Source organism: Acomys russatus, chromosome 7 (assembly GCF_903995435.1).
Source record: "Acomys russatus chromosome 7, mAcoRus1.1, whole genome shotgun sequence".
Lineage (NCBI taxonomy): Eukaryota > Metazoa > Chordata > Mammalia > Rodentia > Muridae > Acomys > Acomys russatus.
The window spans coordinates 17287219-17312335 of NC_067143.1; the positions used below are offsets into that span (position 1 = coordinate 17287219).

At 34.3% G+C, this 25117-nt stretch overlaps 1 long non-coding RNA gene across 2 annotated transcripts; it reads right to left on the minus strand.

The window, feature by feature from the left end:
* Positions 1-444: 444 nt before the first annotated feature.
* LOC127191530 (uncharacterized) lies at positions 445-16785 on the minus strand. Of its 2 annotated transcripts, none has more exons than XR_007830919.1 (3): positions 16678-16785; positions 957-1087; positions 445-579 (listed from the first exon to the last, which is right to left on the minus strand). It is a non-coding gene; the product is annotated as an uncharacterized LOC127191530 (long non-coding RNA). The 2 variants fall into 2 exon arrangements; XR_007830918.1 differs by lacking the exon at positions 16678-16785 and adding an exon at positions 2920-2972.
* Positions 16786-25117: the final 8332 nt, after the last annotated feature.

Sequence of the window (25117 nt, forward strand, 5' to 3'; positions counted from 1 at the left end):
TGACAATCACTTCATAATCTCATATACTGTATGTTTAATGAAATTCAAGCATGATATATTTTATCTTCAAATATTATAAACATATTAGATTTAATATAATATTAGACAAAAATTTACACATAATACAACAGTGGGCCTGATGCCTGTCACCCCCATGAAAAATAAAGTCCATAAAAACTAAACATTCTGATTTAGATTGACATAGATATGACAGGCTATAACTATCTAAAAGTATAACTTACTTTTTAAGATAGGCTTTCTGGAATACCCTAGACTATTCCTGAATTCAAAATAGAACTTCATAATCCTCCCTGTATCTAAATTTATAGGCATGCATCAGTATACTCAACTGAAATTATTTTCTAAATATTTACTTATTTACCATTTATACTTTATTTTGCTTGCATGGGTACCTGGAGATCAGAAGAGGACACCAGGTCTCATTGTAGATGGTTATGAACCATGTGTTTGCTGGGAATTTAACTCAGGATCATTGGTAGAATAGCCAGTGCTCTTGACTTCTGAACAATCTCTCCAGCACAAAATCTTACTTATTACATTGAAAATTGTTTGGTAAAGCTGTTGAATATATGAAAGAAAAGTGGCACATACTATGACCAGAATGTAGCCAGAAAATTGTTTGACTGACATACACAGCATACATGGAAGTACCCAAATTGTCTTGGCTTATGTATTTATTATTTGTTTACTATTGCTATTTTTATACATAGGCTGGTTCTCTATCCTAGCCAGATAGCCTTGGAATTCTCAGTGCCCTTTGCAACTAAGCATATTGAATAAAGGGATTAAGGGTAAATGCCATTATACCATATATATTAAATAGTTTACAATGGCCTTGAACTCTTGTGATCCTCCTACATCAACTTCCTGGTTATGGGGTGTATAGGAATCATCTATGACACTAGGCTCTAAAGTATTAAAATATAACATTTTACCTTTGGCTAGATATATAGTAGTTCAACTGATACAGTAGTTGTACACCCTGCAGGAATATTAGTTTGAGCCTGAGAACCATAGAAACCTGATGTTATAATACATGACTGTAATCCCAGAATCCTCCTAAAGACTGAGCAGAGAAACAAAAAGTTGAATAGTTATCCTATGCTACCTAATACATTAAAGGTAAGATTAGGATATATAAGAATATCATTAGCCTCTGTAACATGCTGGGATGAAGGACATACACAAGCACTATCTGGCTAGCATTCTTTTTTTGAATCATAGGTAAGTAATATATATCTATCAAGGCACACAAAAGCTGACCGTGTAGCAGATTTGTTTATACACATATCCCTACATTTATTTTAAAAATTGAAATTGTGTATATATGTGTATATTTCTCTGTGTGTTTGTATACATGAGTGTAGGGGCCACAAATCCAGAAAAGAATGGATGCATGAACAAAACCCAACATTCTGCTACATTCAAGAAACAAACCTCATCCACAAAGATACACATTACTTCAGGGTAAAAGACTTGGAAAATGTCTTGCAAGAATATGGACACAAGAAGGTAGCTGTAGTCGCTATTCTGCTATCTAATAAAATAGATTTCCAACTAAAATTAATCAAAAGAGATAAAGAAGGACACTTCATGCTCATCAAGGGAAAACTAAACCAAAATGATCTCACAATTCTGAATATCTATTTCCCAAATACAAGGGCACCCACATTTTTAAAAGAAACAGTAATAAAGCTTAAATGACACATCGATTCTCACACAAAAGATAGGTCAATGAAACAGAGGCAAAACTGAGATGTAGTGACACTAACAGATGTCATGAATCCACTGGACATTACAAATATTTACAGAACATTATACCCAAAGACAAAATAATATATCTTCTCAGCAACTCAAGGAACCTTCTCCAAAATTGGCCATATATTAGGTAACGAAGCAAGCCTCCACAAATACAAGAAGATTGAAATAATACCTTTTATCCTATCAGACCAACATGGACTAAAGGTGGACCTCAACAACAACCCAAATAACAAAAAGCCTACATACATATGAAAACTGAACAACTCTCTACTCAATGACAACTGGTTAAGAGAAGAAATAAAGAAATTAGGGACTTCCTAAAATTCAATGAAAATGAAGGTACAACATACTCAAATTCATGGGAAACACAAAAATCAGCGATAAAAGGAAAGTTCACAGCACTAAATGCCTGCATAAGAGATTGGAAACATCTCATACAGGCTACGTAACAACACACCAGGAATTTAAAAAGAAGTAGAAAAATCCAAGAGGAGTAGATGGATGTAAATCATAAAACTCAGTGCTGAAATCAATAAAATAGAAACAAGGAGAATAATTCAAAGAACCAGCTAAACCAAGAGCTGGTTCTTTGAGAGAAATCTATAAGATAGAGAAACCCTCAGCCAAACTAAGAAATAATATCAAAAATCAACAAAATCAGAAATTAAAAAGGAGGCATTACAAAAGAAACTGAAGAGATCCAAAGAATCATTAAGTCTTCTTTCAAAGCCCATGTGGTACAAAATTTGAAAATCTAATTGGAATGGATGGTTTTCCTGATAGATTCCACTTGCCTATGTTGAATCAAGATTAAGAAAACAAATTAAATAGTCCTATTTCTCCTGATGAAATAGAAGCAGTCATACTGCCGCCCCCCCCCCCCCCCCCCCGCCCAAATAAAAGAACAGGGTCAAATAGTTTCGGGGCAGAATTCTACCAGCTTTACAAACAAGAGCTAATATAGATACTATTCAAATTACTCTACAAAATAGAAATGGAGGGAACATTACAAAACTCTTTCTATGCAGCTACAGTCACCTTAATACCTAAGCCTCACAAACACCCAAAAAAGAAATATAATTTCGGACCAATTTCTCTCATGATGATTTACACAAAAATACTCAATAAAATACTCACAGATGGAATCCACAATAACATGAAAAATATCATTCATCATGACCAAGTAGGCTTCATCTCACGCATGCAGGGATGGTTCAATATATAGAAATCCATCAATGTAATCTGCCATACAAACAAACTGAAAGAAAAAGACAGCATGCTCATCTCTTTAGATGCATAAAAAGCATTTGACCAAATCCAACATCTGCTCATGTTTAAAGTCTTGGAGAGATCAAGGATACAAGGCACACACCTAAAAGTAATAAAGGCTATGTACAGCAAGCCAACATAAAACTAAATGGAGATAAATTCAAAGAAATTCCACATAAGTCAGGGACTAGGAGAAGCTGCTGACTCTCTCCATATCTCTTCAATAGAGTACTTGAAGTTCTAGCTGGACCAATAAGACAACAAAATGATATCAAAGGGACCACAATGGAAAGGAAAAAGTCAAAGTATTGCTATATGCAGATGATATGATAATATGCATAACTGACCCCCAAAATTCCACCACATAAATCCTACAACTGATAAACACCTTCCACACAATGGCTGGATATAAGATGAATTTTTAAAAATCAGTAGCCCTCCAGCCTACAAATAACAAACAGGCTAACAAAGAAATTAGGGAAACTACACCCTTCATAATAGGCAGAAATAATATAAAGTATATTGGTATAACTTTAACCAAGCAAATGAAAGACTTGTATGAAAGAAACTTCAAGTGTGAAGCTGGGCATGGTGGCATGTGCATTTAATCCCAGCACTAGGGAGGCAGAGACAGGCATATATCTTTGAGTTTGAGGCCAAGCTGGTCTAAAAAAGCATGTCCAGGACATCCAAGGTTATGCATAGAAACAGTTTCAAAACACCAAAAAAAAAAAACAAAACAAAACAAAAAAACAAAAAACAAAAAACAACAAAACAAAAAAAAACTAACAAAAACAACCATCAAGTCTCTGATAAAAGAAAATAAAGAAGACATCAGAAGATGGAAAGATCTCTTATGCTCATGGATCAGGAGGATCAATATAGTAAAAATCGCTTATCTTATAAAACAAATCTATAGATTCAATGAAATCCTTATCAAAATTCCTATACATTTCTTTACAGACCTAGGAATAGAAAGAGTAATTCTCAACTTCATATGGAAAAAAAAAAAAAAAAAAAAAAACAGAAAAGCTAAAACAATCCTGTACATTAAAAGATCTTCCAGAGCAATGTCCATCCCTGATCTCAAGATGTACTATAGAGCAACAGTTATGAAAACAGCATGCTACTCACTTAGAAATAAATTGCTTAATCAATGTAATCAAACTTAAGCCCAAGAAATAAACCCACACACCTGTGGACACTTGATTTTTGACAAAGAAGCCAAAACTATAAATAGAAATCATCTTTAACAAATGGTGCTGGTCTAACTGGACGTCTACATGTAGAGAAATGCAAATAGATGCATATTTATCACCTGCATAAAACTAAAGTCCAAATGTATTAAAGATTTCAATATAAAACCAAACACACTAAATTTGTTAGAGCAGAAATTGGGGAACGCCTAGAACTCTTGGTACAGGAGACAACTTCCTGAACATGCCACCAATAGTTCCAATTCTAAGATCATCAACTAACAAATAGGATCTCATGAAACCGAAAAGATTTTGTAAGGCAAAGGACACTGTCAACAGAACAAAATAACAGCCTAAAGAATGGGAAAAGATCTTCACCAACTCTACATCTGAGAAAGGGCTAATATGCAAAATATATAAAGAACTCAAGAAAGTAAACACCACCAAACCAAATAATCCAAATTAAAAAATGGCATACTGAACTAAACAGATAATTCTCAACAGAAGAATATTAAATGGCTGAGAAACACCTAAGGAAATACTCTGCATTCCTAGTCATCAGGGAAATGCAAATCAAAATAACTCTGAGATTCCATCTCACATGTGTCAGAATGGCTAATATCAAAAACTCAAGTGACAGCACATGCTGACAAGGATGTGGAAAAAGGAGAATACTACATTGCTGGTGGGATTTCAAAATTTACAACAAATTTGGAAATCAATCAGCCACTTCCTCAGAAAATTGGGAATAGTGGTATGGTAAGACCCAGCTATAGCACTCTTGGGCATATATGTGAAAGATGCTCCACCATAATGGACATTTGGTCAACTGTGCTCATAGTAGTTTTATTCATAATAGCCAGAATCTGGCTATAAAGGAATTGTGGTACATTTACACAATGGAGTAATGATCAGTTATTAAAAACAAGGAAATCATGAAATTTGCAGGCAAATAGATGGAACTGGAAATGACCATCCTGAGTTAAGTAACCCAGACTCAGAAAAACACACATCATATATACTCACTTATAAGTGAATATTAGCCCAACATAAATGTTCTCTGAAAGACTCCACTGAGCAAGGGATTGGGACAGATGCTGGAACTTGCTGCTAGACTCCAGGTGGAGCACTGAGAATGGTATGGAAGAATGGGGGTATGGAAGAACCCAGAGAGTTCAGGAACCCCCTAAGGAAACCCATGGAGGCCTGTACAAACTTGCACCAACCAAGAAAAACATGCAGTAATCCTAGAGCCCCTGTTCAGATCTACCTATAGAAGAAAGCAAATAGAGTTCCCCATCCCTTGGAATCCCTGGAAGTCACCTGGGGAAGACAAGGGGGATCTCTAGGACCTGCTCCCTGCCTGCACTAGGCCACTGAAAAATTATAGAAGTGGTCATCTTTGACCAGCTCCCCAACACCTCCATCTACTGGACCTCTCACCTACATGCATTCTTGGAGGCCATTATGCCATAGGGACCACCAGGTGAGACACTGTGAACCACAATTCCTGGACTTCCTTTTCCTCCCAGCAAACCCAGCAACAGAAAGATATACCGTGTATGTTGCACACCTCATTTTGGGAACAGTGTACCCTCCCTGGCCTGGAGGACCTCAGCAGCCACCTGGGAAAGACAGGTGAGATTTGTATAAGCCCCATGCTTGCACAAAGTTACAGGGCAAACACAGATACTGTGAGCTATGCTAGGCTCCTTGCACCCTCCATCTATTGACCTCATCAGTACCTGCATTGATGGAGGCCAATGGGCCCAAAGGACCACTAGGTGAGACCCTGTGAACCACTATCCCCAGCCTGGAATATCCTCCCAGGAAATATAGTAGTGGAGAGACCTGCCCCATTCTGGCCCATGTGCACCCCATTTCAGGTCCAGGTGGATCAAGGACATTGAGATTAAATGGGAAACAGTAATTTCATTAGAAAAGAAAGTGAGGAACAGCCTTGAACTCATTGTCATAGGAGACAGCTTCCTGGAAAGGATGTGGATAATGAGGGACATTCCTCCTTTGATGTTGGGAGTGAAAACTTGTACAACAACTTTGAAAATCACTCTAGAAATTTCTCAGAAATCTGGGAATAGCTCTACCTCAGGACCATGCTACACCTTCTTGCTATACCCAAGAGATGTTCCATCATACAAAAAGGACACTTGGTCAATTGTATTCATAGCAGCTTTATTCATAATAGCCAGAATCTAGAAACAACCTAGATACCACTCAACTGAAGGATGGATAAAGAAATTGTCCTACATTTACAAAATGGAATACTACTCAGACATTAAAAACAGGGACATCATGAAATTTGCAGCAAATGAATGAAACCAGAAAGTATCATCCTGAGTGAGATAACCCAGACCCAGAAAGACACACATGGTATGTACTCACTTATAAGCGATGTTAGCCATTATAGTACAGGATAACCATACTAGAATTCACAGATCCAAAAAAGCTAAGTAACACAGATGGCCGAGGAGATCATGCATGATTCTCACTGAGAGGAGAAAACAAAATAGACAGGAAAGTGCTTGAAGAGAAGGAATAGGATAGGAGAGAGTTTGCTGAAGGAAATGAGGGTGGGGATCTAATGTGGGGAGAGCAGAGATAGAGGGGTGGGCAGGAGGACAGAGGGCATGCAGGGAGAAGAGAACCCATAGCTTGGGGCATCTCTGAGACTACCTGGAGACCTATGACAGGGTAGGCTTCTGGGAGGATATGGGAGTGACTGTGAGACTGTCAGTAGCACAAGTCATGGAGACTGAAGAAGCCATCCTTTATATAGAACTCCTAGAAGTGGTAGGGGAACATTAACCCACTCACTATAAAATTGACCTTTAATTTACCCTGCCTACAACAGAGAGATGAGAGATTAGGGGAATTTCCGACCAAGGCCTGGCACAAAACCAAGACCCATGCCATGGGCAAGAGCCAACTCCTGACACTATTACTGGCAATATGCATAAAGTCTGCTTATGTTTAACTCAGACCATATCTAATCATAGCTGATGGAAGTGAAGAGATATCACCATTTCCCCATTTAGTTGTTGTTGGGTGACAGGAAATATTTTTCGTTGGTGTGATGTATTGACCAGATTCCAAGGCAACAGGTGTCAAGTCTAGGAGAAGTCATCTAAAACAAAGTTTTTGATATTTTTCTTTTACTATTATTTATTGGGGGAAGAGGCAGGGAGAAGAGAGAGAAGAACAAACATGAATCCGGGTATGTAGGAAGGTTGGAAAGGGGATAAATAAAATATCACTTAAAATATAAGTAGGTCCCACAGTTACTTCCTTGAAACCTGCTGATCACACCAGCTGGGGACCCAAGTGATCTCCTCCTTTCTTCTAATTCCAATCACCAAGCTTTATCCTGAGCCCTATATCAGATCTCATACTGGAGCCTCTCCTCTTCTCTATTCCCATTTTCTTTGGAGATCCTGATGACAAAGCCTGCTTTTCACCCTCCTTTGGACCCTTCTCAATCCCACTGTTCTAGCTCAAGCTAAGCTCTCAAAATACTTAATAACCTCATAAATGTAGGGGACAGAGGTCTATCCCATGCAAGCATTTATGTTAGTGGTTCAGTTTCTATGATCCCCTGCAGGCCTAGGTTATTTGACTCTATTAGTCTTCTTGTGGAGATCTTGTTCCATTCTGGACCACAATTCTTCTTAGAGATTCACAGATCTCCACCTTATGGTTGGTTAAGTCTAACCATCTGTTTGAACTCATTGCTGGGTGGACTTAGCTTGATCAACAACTTCATGTTGGTCCCCTAGCAACTGGAGCAAAAACTGTCCTTGACTTTGACTCTATTGCCTGATGTTGGGTCACTCCTCCCTACCTGAGCATCTTCCTCTGGGCACAGTAGAAGAGGATGACCTTATTCCTGATGCAACATAAAATACAGGGATAGCAAGGGGCAGAGGGCAGCTATCTTCTCTGATAAGAGGAAGGAGGGAATGGAGGGAGGAGAAAAGGTGGGACTGGGAGGAGAGGAAGGAGTGGGCTGCAATGTGGATGTAATATAAATTAAAAAGAAAAATATAAATAATAAAAATACCTAGAAACACAATATTCCTAGAAAATACTGTGGCCACATTTGGCAAGATTTGAGAAATATTCCTATACCAGGCAAACATACTTTCTTAAGAAATAGAAAGAATAACATAAAGAAATGAACAGAACACCCATCCAATAAAGGCAAGGCTGATATTAGCATATAGAATTATGAGTAGCCCAAAAACAGATCCCAAGATTCCATTAAAAAGAACATATTAATAACAGCAAGGAAAATTTGTCTCCACTGTAACTGACAAACCCTCCTATATTAGGCCCTGAAAATATAAGTGAAGAATAAGAAAAGTACGACAAAAAATATATATATATATATATATATATATGATAGGAATAAATTTATTAATGCAATCTATGAAAATATAAGCAGGTAGATGAAATGAAAACAGTCCAAGATATCAATGTCAAAAAAGAATAAGGAAAGATAGCTCAAACAAAGTGAAAACAGGAAGTGAAAAACTTAGTAACTTGAATAAAAATCTCAGAAGAACCTCATCAATAGAGTACGGAGATAAAAGAATCTCAGGCACTGATGAATACAAAGAAGAAATTAATATTTCAAAAAAAATGATAAAACAAAACAAAACAAAATTTCAGGTAAACATCCAGGAAATCTGAGACTATGTCTAAAAACTTAATATGAATAATAGGAACAGAGAAAGGAAAAGAAACTCAGGGGAAAGACAACAATACTTAACAAAATCAGAGAAGAAAATATCCCTAACCTAAAAAAAGAGGTTCTGATCCAGGTACAATAAGCATACAGAATGCCAAATAATGTAGACTAGAAAAGAAATGCCCCATGACACATAATTTTCAAAACACTAAACATACAGGGAAAAATATTAAAGGCTGCAAAAGAAAACCACCAATTAACATATAAAGAAAGACCTATTAAAAGAATACACAACGTTTCAATGGAGACCCAAAAGTTAGAAGAGCCTGGACAGATATTCTACAAATTTTCAAAGATCAGACATGCCAGCACACACTATACTATACCCAGTAGCACTATCAATCACAATAGATGGAGATAGAAATTCCATAATGAAAGCAAATATAATCAGTAGCAATCTACAAATCAAGCACTGTAAAATGAACTGGAAGAAAATTTCAACCTGAAAAGGTTATGAACATCCAAGGAAACTTCAGGATAAGTAATCTTAGACCAAGAAATCAAAGGAGAGAAACAAAAAACCACAACAAAATAACAGTAATCAACAAACACAGCTCATTGGTAACTGTCAATATTGAGGTCTCAATTCCTTAATAAAAAGACAAAGACTAACAAAAATCGACCTGAGGGGGCTGGAGAGATGGCTCAGAGGTTAAAAGCACCATCTGCTTTTCTAGATGTCCTGAGTTCAATTCCCAGCAACGACATGGTGGCTCACGACCATCTGTAGTGAGATCCAGTGCCTTCTTCTGGCAGGATGGTGCACATGCGGGCAGAACACTGTATAAACAATAATAAATCTTTAAAAAACAAAACAAAACAAAAACAAAATCAACTTGAAAACAGGATCTATCTTGTTTCACCACAAACGTACCTTAGCATCAATGACAGACATCACTAAAGGGTAAAAGAATGGATAAAAAAAATAGTAGAATAATGGATCAAATAGTGGACAACCTAGTGAAGACATTTAAATATCTGACAAAATAGAGTTCAAGCCAAAACTAATCAGAAGAGATATGGAAAGATAGAACATTCTCAAAGAAAAAATCCACCAAGAGGTTATTGCAATTCTTTGCACATATACACCAAACACAAGGGGCACCCATGTTCATAAGAGAAGCACATTACAGCAAAAAATCACCTATTTACTCTTAAACAGTAATAGTAGATGACTTCAATACACAGCTCTTGCTGATAGACATGGTATTAATTCAAAAACAATAGAAATGTTGGAACTAACTAATGGCATCATCCAAATGGTTCTCACGGATATTTAGCACCCAAACAAAAAATAATTACCTTTTTCTTAAAGGTCATGGAACTCTCTCCAAAATTAACCACATACTTTGACACAAAGCAAAGTTCAAATTATTCAAGAAAACTCAAATAACACTATGAATCCTATCTGAACACAATGTTGGAAATCAATAACAGAAATCTTACACTCTGGGAACCATTCACTGAAAAAAAAAAAAGTGGATCCAAACCGAAATCAAAGGTAGTACTTAGAGGATAGTTTGGAGAAAGAACTAAGTGGCAATAGAAACATCTCATATTCGTAATTTAATGGCACTCCTGAAAGCTCTAGAACGGTTTGTTCTCAACCTTCTAGTACAGTTCTCTATGTTGCTGTGACCACCAACTATAAAATTATTTTGTTGCTACTTCCTAACAGTAGTACTCCTATGAATCATAGTTATGTAGTCATAACTGTAGTTATAATTCATAATGTAAACATCTGATATGGAGGACATATGAAAACTGACCCCTGTGAAAAGGGTGGTTTGACCATGACAGGTTGAGAAGCTCTTCTCTAGAAAAAAGACAGCATCTCAAAGAGTAAATGGCAATAAGCAACAGCAAAAATACAAAGAACCAATTAAACAAATAGTTGTTTATTTGAAAAAAATCAGTAAGATTTACAAACCCTTATCCAGCTAAAAGGTGTAGAAGGAATATCAAAACTAACAATATCAGAAAGTAATAGGGGGAAAAGGAAATCCAGAGAATAATGACATACTTTTAAAAATTGGACTCTAAAAAAAAAAAATTGGACTCTACCAAATTAAGAAAAAAACTAAAAGAAATGCACATTTTTCATAATATATACTAGCTACCAAAGTTAAATCAAAACCACATAAACAATTTAAATAGTGAATGAAATAGAAGCAAACATTAAAAGTCTCAATTAAAAACAAAACAAAAACAAACAAAACAAGATCAGATGGTTTTAGCATAGAATTCCAGACTTTCAAAACCAAGTTAAACATAAAATTTTTCAATAAAGTTGATGCATAATGAGCTCCTTAGTTCTTTTTATGAGGCTAGTTGCTTGGCAGTAGGAGAAAAAAATACATAAAAATCAGTAGCCTTCCTATTTACAAATTGTTAAGTGAACTGAGAAAGCAACCAGGGAAACAATTCCTTTCATAGTAGCCTCCATAAACATAACTTCTACAAACATCTCTAACCAAACAAGTGAAAAACTTGTAGAAGGATATCAGCAGATGAAAAGGTCTCCAATGTTTATTGATTAGTAGGATTAATTTAAATGACCATTTTACCAAAATCAGTGTAAAGATTCAGTGCAATCCCCATCAAAATTCTAGCACAATTTTTCACAAAACATCCATGAAGGCATTCTTTTTTTTTTTTTTTTTTTTTTTTTTTGGTTTTTCAAGACAGGGTTTCTCTGTGTAGCCTTGGCTGTCCTAGACTCACTTTGCAGACCAGGCTGGCCTCGAACTCACACCGATCCGCCTGCCTCTGCCTCCCAAGTGCTGGGATTAAAGGCGTGCGCCACCACCACTTGGCATATGAAAGCATTCTTAATGAAAACACCAAATTAACAAGAGATCAATAGCCACAACTGAACATCTCTCATCACCAAATGAAGCTCCCTACACTGGGATTGGAAAGGGAAACAGAGTAGGTAGTTATGGATATGTCAATGGATGGCATACAATTAAACTGAAATTGCAAAATAATAAAAACAGAGGCAAAACTAGCGATCTCTTGTCATCAAATAAATCTTGCAGTACTGGGGTCGAGTTACATCTAGTTGAGTTGTTGGACAAAGAGGCCCCATAGGAATCCCCAAGCAACCAAGGCTACTACCAAGACTATATGTTGTTCTTTCCAAAGTAGACAAGGTCCTATTGCTGAAGACATCTACAAAACTCAATGAATGTGGATAAGTGGAGCTGATAACTACCTACATAGAGACTTCACACCAACAATATAGTATCTTCGGTACATGAGGGTACTTTGCATGGTACCAAAAGAGAAAAGCCAACACCAAACCAGCAACACATCCTTACATTGACATTAGTGTTCTCCCTCAAGTTATGCTGGTGCAATAGTTGCAGTTTGTGGAAGTAACAAATCAATATATGATTTGATTTATTGCCTATTCTAAGAAATGGAACCCATATTCAACACTGCTTGGGTGACTAAGAACTGGAGAATGATATCACCTGGATGTAGAAGAAACATAATGCTGTTCATAAAAACAAATAGAATATTAATAAAATGACTCCTAATGACATACTGCTATACTTACATCCTGTGGCCAAGTGTTATGCAGAGTGAGAACGCTTGGAACAAACAGCCCTAAACATGATGTCCTCCATCAAATCCCTCTCCTCAGAGCTAAAGAAATCCTGATAGAGCATTTAAAGGACACAAAGGATCCAAGGCCTTTTAAACACAGCACAACCAATGCACATATCAAAATTCAGAGACTGTAGCATCATGCACAGGACATGCATTAGTCCACAAATCAGATGACATCCACAACAAAAGCTACCTCCAATTGATAATTGCTTGAAATGAAAACTCACTTTTCTCCATTGGAGTCTCACTGATAATAAACCACTCTTAGGAGGTCACATGCACATCAGAAGATGGCCACCACATAACAAACTTGCTGGCATCTTTGGAGGTACTTTGTCTCATGATTTGTCAGTTTTCTTCTGTGTTATCTTACAAGTTTTCAACATATATGACTTCCAGTTTTGTGTCTTTAAAGGAAAACGTCCACACATCAAAAGAACTTATTCATCAAGTTGATATGTAGCTTACAGAATTGGGGAATATTTTTACCATGTAGATTACTGTGTAGAACATAGAGGTAAAACAAAACTAAGTATTAAGGAAATGCCCATATCACAAGTTTGATATTAGGCTGTGGTAGTTCTTTAAAGGTGATTAATAGACACAAAATTCACAAAAATGAAAATGAAACTACTTTGAATTTCTAACTTAACACAATGAAAATAGTTATGAAGACAATTTATTGGAAGGCTATAGAAGTTGAACATTGTCTGGTTAAGACACTAAGGAAATCAGTATGGAACTTTTGAAAAAAGTATTATATTTTAAAAGCAGCATATTACCAGATGACCCAATATGTCAGTTACTGGGAATCTACACAAAAGACTATTTCAGGTATAATTGTACAATGCTTTTTGTCTACTAACAATAGCTAGGAAACAGACTCCTCCTAAGAGTACGTATGATGAATAGGATAATAAAAACAAGTACTAACTCTTAAATTATTGAATATACCTGGTTAATTGCAGAAAATGTCTAGTGAGGTAAAACCAAGGTCCAGGAAGACAAATTTCTCATTTTCTCTGTACTATTTATATCTAGACTTAAATTTTTAAATTTTGTTTCACTGAAAATCCTTAAAGTTAGAATGGGTCAATCACTGGAGGACAAAATATGTCATTGAAAAGGTGAATGGTAATTTTTCAGTTCGTAGGTATACTGCATGGTGATGGCAGAAGCCATATATTGAATTAAAGTACTTCTGAGTACAGTATTGTCAAGGAGACCCCAAAATAGCAAACAGGCTCTTGCCATTGCCACTTGTTGCCAGCCACAATGAGTTCATGCCATACTGCGCATTGTTCCGTATACCTTGGGCCTAGGACTTATATACACAGCAGTAGGAACCCAAGCTGAACTTTATTGACTAGCTCTCTTCATGTTGGAAAGTCTTAAGTCATAAAAATCCATCCATGGTTTTAGAAAGCTGCAAAAACTGCAAGCAACAAACCAGATTTCCAGGTACAATCAGCGAAATGGTATAACTATAGACTCTTAAGTTTAACTATTACTTCCTAGCTTTTCATATGGAAGAATCATCTCTTTGTAGCATCAACGCAGCAGTCAACCATAGATTATTTGATTACTACTTTATAGCTGTAATTTTGCTACACTAAGAACTGTAATATAAATATTTCACATGCAACCCCTGTGAAATGGTCATTTGACCCCAATGGGGTTGTGACCTACATGATTGGATAGATATATCTATCACTGACATAGACCACTGATCTAGATAGATATATCTGCATATCCATGTTTCATAGGACTTTAAAAGCATGTAGGAAATTAAGTCAGCACAGATGTCTCAACTGATAGTAAAAACATTATACATATCTGGAATTATGTACTCATTTAAAACAATAAATTATGCAATTGCTCTAAAATGTTATTTATTAAATATTTTCCATATTTCCTTTTGGATTTTAATATTAAAAAATGTAATTAAATGAATTCTTTTACTTTAATGTCTCTTCATATTAATTGGCATTTGTAAAATTATGTAACTATCCTGAAACACTAGCAGGATGACCTCCTTATCTACTTATTTTCTCCTCTCTTTCCTCTCTGGGGTGCAGTACTGATTATGCTCCTCAATATTTTGATGAACTCATATACTCCTTAAGTATATATGACATGTTATCATTTAATGAATAATTCCATTCATATATTATAGCAAATTTTTAAGTTAATATGGGCATAAACTGAAAATGAAATACAATATCAGGAACTACTCCAACTGTGAACAGTAAAATATAAAATGAAAGAGTGATACAAACCACAATGCACAGGTGGACATGACAGTGTATATATAGAATCCCAGCCATTAATTTACGAACACTGGATTATCCTGAGAGAGGCAGCATAAGCTACCAAGACAGTTTTAAACACAAACATGCAAACCCCAAAACAAGCATTGCCTAGCTACAGGCAAGAAATTCATATTTTACCCAGAGAACCCACAAAGAACAGAAACACAAGTGCACAAATGTACACACATAGAGTAAACAGTTATAACAGATCTTTGATAAACAGATATTAATGAACAATAATATTAGATGAATGATGCCTAAGATATTTTCTAAGTCCTCCCTATAAAACACTTTATAATAACACTGAGATGAATGTAAGAGGAACCAAAATAAATCAAACATGTCATTAATAGCAAAATGAAAACAAAATCTTTCAATAGTGCTAATCCCAATATAACTCATAATCTCAATCAGAAAGATTAGGCGAAATCAGGGGATTAATGGCCAAATATTCTGTAAAGCTTCAGTGTACAAACCACGCAAATCAAAGGCCACGGAACATCCTAAGTATAAACCATACTGAATCTATGTCACTTGGAAAGGGGACAAGAAAATGATATGGCAAAGAATACATAAGGCTTGTGAGTTATCCAACAGTGAAGCATCAATATTAATTCTAGATCTTAGGTAACCCTCATAAGACTATAGTGGAGACCAAAACAAAATGATATAGAAAATTACTTTAGTCTTTTCAGTTTAATACTCTATTTTGAGAGAGGGATTCAAATAGTCTAGACTGAAAATACTCATAGTCCTCCCTAATGATCAATAGTGATTATAAGTGTATATATACTATTATACACTGGTTTAACATGCTACACCTAACCAAACTATGTCATTTAAATGGTCTCACACAAATACTGTAAAATAAATAAAGAAAATACAGTGGCTTCATAATTCAGAGTCTCTTTGGGATTTTTTGTTTCTTTGTCTGATCCTTTTTTGTTGTTGTTGTTGTTTTTCTGAGGCAAGTTTTATCTGGCTATCCTGCAACAGGATTTGTGGGCCAGGATGGCCTGGACCTCATAGAGATCTCCTGCTTCTATCTCCCTAGTGCTGGGATTAAAGGTATGCACCATCACACTTGGGTTCAGACTTTCTTTTAAAAGGGTTACTTTGCGAAATTATTGGTGTGTTGGTACGTAAACATGAGTCCAAGTTCCCACAGAGATGAAAGGCAATTACAGAGGGTGCTGGGAATGGAACTCAATCTGCAAGAACAATATGCACTCTAAATCACTTAGACTTAGACCAGAAATAAAGGCTTAATAATATATATCTTTGATAAATGTTAAATTTTGAAGCAGATGCTAATCAGGAGGATTTCTGAAAGTTCAATTCCCACATGAACTACACCATAATGAGGCCCAGACTATACTTGGCCACATTTTATCATAAAAACAGATAGCATAAAATGCTAGCATGAAAAATAATAATTCAAATATTTTAAAACCAGTAAGTTTCTAGAAAAATCTTTACTGTGTACATTATCTATAAGAAAATCTATCAGTACTTCATAATCATATTTTCTAGAAGTACTTCTGATTTCATTTATTCATAATCAATACTAGGAATTTTACCGTATTAGAAATTCAATGGAGACTATTGGAAAAATATGAAAAACAAATTTCATATATAAAATATAGTGAATAGATGTTCCCACCCATTATATTAATGAAGTATATGGAATGCATATGAATGAAAACATTTAGTTACAAATAAAAAGACATACCTTGAGGTTAGATAGGAAGACTCAATTTAAAAGAAATCTATTATCTCCTATTTAATATATTAAATCTGGTGCAAATGAAAGTAAAGAGCATTTTGTCCAACTTTACAAAAAAATTGTAAGCATCAACTCTGAGGGAAAATTTGACTAAAGAGGGAATATTCTGAAAAAGAAGAGAATGGAGGCTGAGCTCAATAGAACAAGTAAGACTGTAGAAACCCTCAGTATTAACAAGTCAATAGAAGAAAAATCAAACAGGATTGCAACAAACTATGTTGTCTAACATGCTAGGTTTTAAGAAGTCACAGCATTACTCAAAGTACATAATATTATTAGCTACTATCTAGCACATTAATTATCAGGAACAAAGAAAAGATAAAAATATTTGATGAAAAATTAGGTGAGACAAAAGATATGTATGATATGAACAAAAGAATGTATGCAAAAGAAAAACAAAAAACTCTGAGACAAGAGAAAATTATTGTGTTTTAATGTATAATTCATGTAAAACACAGTAATAAAACAAAGTAAATATAAAACATAATATGACACACACATGATGACAGCTTACCGACTCATTTACAAGTAAATTTATGATTAAGTAACAGAAACACAACATGGAAACTCAAAACAATGAACAAATAAATATCATGATGGTTTAAAAATAACTAGTAGTTTATTTATAATGTTGACATATCAGTAACAAAATAAATGGATTTCAAAGCAATAAAATCATGCTATATAAAAATGAAGACATTATCTCAATCCATAAAAGATACATTTACAAGTATATATAAATTAAATGCAAAAAAATATCAGAAAACTCCATAAACTTTAGTATACACTGTGTTAAAATTAAGAATTTTTAAAGTAAGGATAAAGCATCACACAATACTATTCTAATGTAGCACATTGAAAATCTCTATAATTCACCCACTCAATTAAAAAGGTCTTTATAAATTTATAATCAGTGCTAACTTCAAATCAGCTTCAAAATTAAGCATGAAATGCACTTCATACTTTCACTGAGATGAAGACTTTGTCAATTCTACCATACAATTTTTATCCATGCAGCAATATCTCCAGTTCTTGAGTTAGTCCAACAGCAACAATCAAAGTCTTTATATATATGAAATAATTGTCTTCAAAGACACTTTCCAGTCTCTATTGAATTAGCTGAGGTCACTTTTAATTATTGGCAAGAATATTCATACAACACCTTCTGAGACCTCTAAGAACAATATCAAGGTTGTAGAAACTACTGCTATCCAAATTGGTAATCACCTAAGAGCATACAGAAAGAAAAAAAAAAAAAACAGAAGCATTAGTTCATTATCAAATTCCATTTATTTTATTATAAAAACACATTTTTATTCTACATCTACTGAAACTATTTCTTAATTATACAGGTATTAGTTCCATCGTGTCCTTCTGATTTGTCACTTTGATGCTTTCATTTTTTATTTATTTAACTTCATTGTGCATGCATTCATTGTCCTTGCTACTTTGTGAGATACTTTCAAAAAAGTACATCTTGTTTCTTTAACCTATTTACCTACATACTAATTATTCCCTGACTTGTGGCTAATAGAATGTGACAAGCAGCATCATGCTCTTGACTTCATGCTTTTAAATATATTTTTTTACCATTTTAATTATGGGTCTTTTCATGTATATGCATATGAAATTCATGAGTTACCATGCATTGGTGCTAAGAACTAAACTCGGGTCTTTTGTAAGAGAAGTACTCACTTCAACCGATGAATCATCTCTTAGACTTACATTGATACCTTTTTCCTAATAAAAATTCAAGCAAATAATATGAAATATATAAAATAATCAACTAAAGGATAATACCACCTATATATTTATTAAATCATTATTTTATTAAAATAATCTTCTAAAAAGCCTATTTACGGAGAACTTAGAAACGTTGTTAGCTGGTACTTTTCTGGAATGAACAAATGGTTCAGTTTCTGCAGCTGTATAATTCAGGCATGAAGATACACATTTCTAGTCCCAGTACATGAGATTCCTAGGCAATGTAATCAGAAACAAGTTCATGTCCATCCTCAACTACATAGGGAATTTGACGCCAGCCTAGAATCCTCAGACCCAATCTCAAAATTGTATTAAATAAACTGATAAGGCTACAGTTGTAGTTTCTTTATAGAATACTTAGCTTAGTATAAAGACTTCACAACCACCACTGAAATTTTAATTTATTTAATTCAGAAAAGTTGAATGTGTGAAATAGCATTTGAAATATTACTTTGCATGGTCTAAGAGAATAAAAATAAATCATTTCTTACCTATTATTTTTAGGAAAAACTTTAGGAAAGTAGATTCTTTCAATCTATCGGTGTTTCTCAGGTTATAGTTCATAAGTCTGCCAACATGAGCATCTAAAAGATTAAAATGCCAAATACAGATTAAGTTGTACATGAAAGAATCGTTATGAGAGTTAGGCTGTTATGAGAGAACATATTAACTCATAATTAATAGCAAATACTTCTATCTCATTTCCATTTATTACGTGTATGAACCTTCAGAGACCAGAGGCAACAGACCCTCCAAAGGTGGCGTAAGATGTGGTTCAGTACGTCAGACATAACTAATGTCCTCTGAAAATGTGCTACAGACTCACTAACACTCCTTGACTCCTCTTATTTTAATTCATAGGTATATGCCTGTATATGGATAAATGAAGTTATTCAGTTGCCAAAGGCTACTTGTGTTAGAGTACCATGGAGCTGGAGTTAGAGGCAGCAGTGAGCCACCACCTGTGGCAACTAGAAACAGGACTCAGCTCATTAAAGAGTAGGTATTTTAACAGTTAAACCATCACTCTAACACTCTCCATTTCTTGCTAAATGATGTCATTACTTATAGTTCTCCCTGGTAATTGTGTAACATATATAAATCACTAAGTATCTATGTGAGGTGCCCGAAAAAAATACATACAATTGAGGAGCAACCTACTCTTCATTTATAGAAAAATTAATTGTAATGATAGGAAAGTTAGTTTAGTGGATCAACATGTTTCAGATCCTGGGTTATATTATAAGACATAAATAATAGGAAACTTGTAACTTATCCCATATATGGCGCACCAAATCTTTATCTAATATAACATGCTGAACCTATGAAGATACATGCCATTTTGATAGTTTACTCTTAAAAATATTGTTTTAGCTATTATATGTAGTGGTTAAAATAGGATTGGCCACCACAGACTCGTGTATTTGAAGGATTGGACTATATAAAATGACACTATAAGGAGATTTGGCCTTGTTGGAGAAAGTATGTCACTGAAGGGGGAGGCTCTAAGGCATCCTATACTGAAGCTATGCTCAGTGTGGCACAGTCTCTCCTTGCTGCCTGTAGATCAAGAAGAACACTCAGCACCTTCAACACCATGTCTTCCTGCACACTGCCATGCTTCATGCTATGACAATAAAAGATGAATCCTCTGAGAGTATAAGGCAGCACCAATTAAATATTTTCCTCAATCTGCACTCCCTGTATAGTTAGGTAATTAATTCTATTTCTTCTCAAGTCTCTGATGAGGTTGAAGACTAGAGAACTTAGTTTTGCAATGAAGCTTTGTTGCTTAGGGGTTAAAATATTTTTTAGGTCTAAATAGATGTTTGAAGTGGAAAATGATGCGATATGATAATATTTAATAAATTTTAAATTCATATTCCCTTCCCCCTCTCTTCCTCTCACCTTTCTCACTCTTTCTTTCTCCCTCTTTCCCTCTCCTTCTTTATTCCTTGATAACTAATGCAATTTTATTTAGCAACTGTTTTATGATCATTTATTTATTCTTTGCAGATATTTAATTTGTTCTTAAAATGGTCTGTGGAAACTGATTGAAGCTGGTTCTAATTTCTGTGAATTTTCTTGCTTTGTTTGCTGGCACAAAGCACCATAGGTATTGCTTTTACATAACTGTCTCACACTTGGAACTGTCCACTTCATAAAGAAACCTGGCTCCTCTAAAATTCAATAGCCACAATCCAGCCATCAAGAAGTGCAATTGGAAGAATTTTTTTGTTGTATACTTTAAAAATTCATGTTTCTGGCTCTTTTCTGACAAGCCACATAGGAGATGCTCCTGAACTAGCATAAACTTTTTCTAGCTACTTCATAACGTAGCACTATGTAAACGTACAAAGGCTTCAGGCTTCTAAGAAAGAAATATATATATCACCAGATATTCAATGACGTATATATTTGCACAATTACTTTAAAATGAGTAAAAGTTACTAGGATGTCCAGAAACTACAGATACAACCCAGGTCGATATCAAGAATTACATCCTTGGGGTGGTAAATGGGATCACTGTTACTCAGATCAATTAGGTAACAAATTCTGCCCCCTCCTAATCCAGCAAACTGACATCAAGTTGGGATTTTTTCAAGCCAGATTTGTTGAGTTTATATCACGGACACATCTAGCTTTGTCCATTCAGTCCTTCCTCCTCTCTCTCTCTAAAAAAGCAAACACCATATATTAAGTACTGCAAAGATCATATTTACGGAAAGATAAGATTAAGAACCAAAGTTGATGTTTAAAAAAGAGTTGCTGTGGTCATGGGATCTTATCAAAGCAATACAAGTCCAGTCATATGTGTCACTCATATGTTCATCATTCAAAATACAATTAGTTTAATACTTACATGAAATTTCATCTTTTCTTCTTTTCTATTGGTTAAATACAATACTCTGCTGATGTATGAGACTCTGGAGTATCTAATATTCTTCACAAAAATGTTCAAAAATCATTCCTAAGGGTTGGTAGGAATACAAAGTTGGATATGGCAACCCAGCACTCCTATGATGTTGACAATCAAAGGTATTGGCAGAGATTGTCTTTTTCATATTTTCTTCTTTTTCAGATTTTTATTTGCAAATGCCTTGTATAAAATACAAAGGCAGTAAAAATAGTCTTAATCCTTTCTACTGATGAGAATTAAAATTTTAAAGTTCTTCCTGAACATGTTTTCTCTTTGCATTAATTGTTCATTCTAGATGGCCCATGTGACAATTTCCAAGCATGTATACATTGTTTAAATTCACTTGAACAAATTCTCAGTCATTACTATAAACTAGCACACATTGAAATACCAAGGTTTTAAATGCCAGAATGCTACTCCATATGTATCCTTAAGGTTTTTTTAACCATTCATTTTAGTTAAAAGAACTAAATTATATCTAAATGTAGGCAAATTGATTTTTCCTCAATTACAATACAACAAACTCCACTGTTGCATAAAAATGTTTCAGGGTTAAATTACATTCACCTTAAGCCACAAGCTGTATGTTCTTTTCAAAGAGCTGGTATTTGGCTATCTTAAATATTCTACAAATATTGTAATTAAATCTAAGAACCAGATAATAAAATCTTAGACAACGCTAAAACACTTACATATTCTTACAATTCCTGGTTTTGGCAGGGAGGTGTTCAGTGTCTTTATTTTCATGCTTTCTTTTGACACATGGACTTATGGGGCCAGTCTGGCTTCAAACTGGATACAGAGCTGGGTATAACCTTGGCAGTTGCTGAGATAAGTGTTAATCACTAATCCCAACTCTGATTTTTTATTTACATTGATTGTCTTTGATGTCATACAAGCTACTTTTTCTTACAGTACATTAGACAGAATACTAAATGTTTACCTTTAATAATCCTGGTTGAAAATTTTTACAATAATGAACTAAACTTAAAATTGTATACAATATAGATGTATCTATACATAAATCATGGTTTCTTTATGTACCACAATATGGGCTTATTAATAACACTGAGACTAAAGAATTATCTGAATTAGGATAAAATAATAATTTTATAATTTGTAAATCAGGAATACAAATGTAAACCAACAATACATACACAATTACTTAATGAAATAGAATACTAAGTGACCTATATGCTATTGTAACATAAGATGTATAAGGATGTATATGTGAGTGTAATAATTGCAGATATAGGTAAATAAATGTACCAAGTGTTATTAGTAAAATCAAGTAACAAGGATTTTAGCAGTTGTCTCATTTATAATTTATAAATTCATTTTCAATGCTCATACATATTTCTTCATGAAGAAAAAAAGTACCTTATTTTTCTGTAATTTTTCTTCACATAAACAATATAAAAAGACCTACGTTACTCCTCTTTACATGATAAACTATGATCATACAGTTGTATATTTAATACTCAACAGTACTTATAGATTGCATTGAAAATGAATTTACTGGTATAATTTCATTAATGTTAGGTTACAATGAAACATACACAGGCTTATATTGTTAACGATGTGGATCTAAAAAAATAGATTTTTCAAACTGACATAGATATATCAGTTATATATGCATCAGCTTTTAAAATCATGTCTTCAATGCTGTCATGCAAGTAAATACTCTATCAATTCATGAGGCAGAAGAAATTCTTTCAGTGGCCTTTTAATAGTACAACCAGATAATTATGATTTATACCCTTAATAATATTTGTGTGTACAATATAAGCCTAATCCTATAGCTAATGAATATTTTTCTGGTGATGAGAATCCAGAGTTATAATTAAATAACTTTTAAAAAAATCTGACTCCCCTAGCCACCCAGTTATCAAGTAACAAACAACAAATTGTGAATTTTCAAGTTAAAAAATTTCACCCAAAAAATTTTCAGGAAGCAATAAAAGCAGGAAAGTTTACAATGATATATTTACAAATTTACCCTGTGACACTCTATACATCTAGAAAAGACTAGACGTTACAATTTTATACTTGACTATTATTTACAAAGTTGTCTTGAATATTGTCATGCAACCATAGAACACATACAAAACTTTGTCGTGTTCTAAGAGGTAGTACATAGAATCTTCATGAAAGTTGACCAAAAAAGTAGGTTAGAGATGTATCAGTTGACTCATTAGTGCTCAAAAAGCCAACTGAATTCCCTGTCATTCCATTTTTTAGATGTGCAACTCATGTGACAAAATGGTCTATGAGAATAGAGCAAATGCATAGTTTTTATACCTTTCTCCTCTGGGATACAAACAGATATGAAAAATTGTGAGCTCTATGATCCCCCATTATAAACTATCAATTTTTCATCTTAATTAAAAAACACAGTAGTATGTACAGTATATTTATAAATTCAAAATCTCTATAAATATTAGATGTTTGATATAAAAGTCCATTACTTACAAAATTATGTTTTTGTTATATATCAGATAACTTCAGAACCATATAATTCTGAGGTTATTTAAATCATTTAGAAATAATTGTAACTCAAATCGTACTTACTAGAAAAATAAAGTAAATGTATATGCCTTTTACAAGACATACACATTTTTCATAATAGTGACACTTTCAAGCTTGTACTAATAAATAGGTTGGTAGCTAAAAAAACTACTGGCCTGATAGCATGCTTGAACACACACACACACACACACACACACACACACACACACACACACGCATGATAAAAAAAAAGGCCTTTGTTAACACAATGCTCAGGTAATGTCTTTTACTATCACATCTATATAATGAGCCCTACATGAAAGTCAAATAATATTTTAACAGGAAAAATAAACTTGTCTTTTTCTATAATACACAAACATCTAGATATCTGAATTATTAGAGGCCAACTCTTTTAAACATAGCTACCCATAAACACAAGAAATTATTTTTTCTATGTAAATGTCTCTATTACGGAACTGTTTAAAACAAATTCACTAGCTACAGTTGAAACATTATACAGAGGCTTAGTACATTATATTTACCTATTCAGAAAAATCAAATCAGAAATTCTGCACATAGGCAATTTTATCTGTATAAAAACAAAAGCAAAGGAAAAATAAACCTCATCATATAAATTAAAGATAAAACAGGGTTTGATACTTCTAAAAGACTGATTAAACATTAAGACTAATACCATATGTATATAGTAGATGAAGGTAGCTGGTGTTTCTACAAATGTAGGAATCTCAAAGTGTCTACATAAAGAAGTCAAATGTTGTTCAGATCATTTTAAAAAAAATGAATAATTACAGATGGAAAAATTAACCTCAGCAACTAATCCAAAAGTATGCATGGACTAGTCCTAGGCCCCTTGCATATATGTAGCAGATATGCAGCTTGTTCTGGTGCGGGGACCCTCTCTGACAGTGATGTCTCCTTTGGATCCTATTCTCCTAACTGAACTGCCTTGTTGGTCCCCAGTGGGGATAATGTGCCTAGTCCAGAAGCAAATTTTGTGCCAGGGCAGATTGGCTCCATGGAGGCGCTCCAGCTTCTATGAGAAGAGGAGCAGAGAATGAGGGATAAGAGTGTGTGTATGAACCACCTATACTGAGATCTGGTGCCCTCTTCTGGCATGTAGGTGTACATGCAGGCAAAAAACTGTATATATATATAATAAATAAATAAATCTTT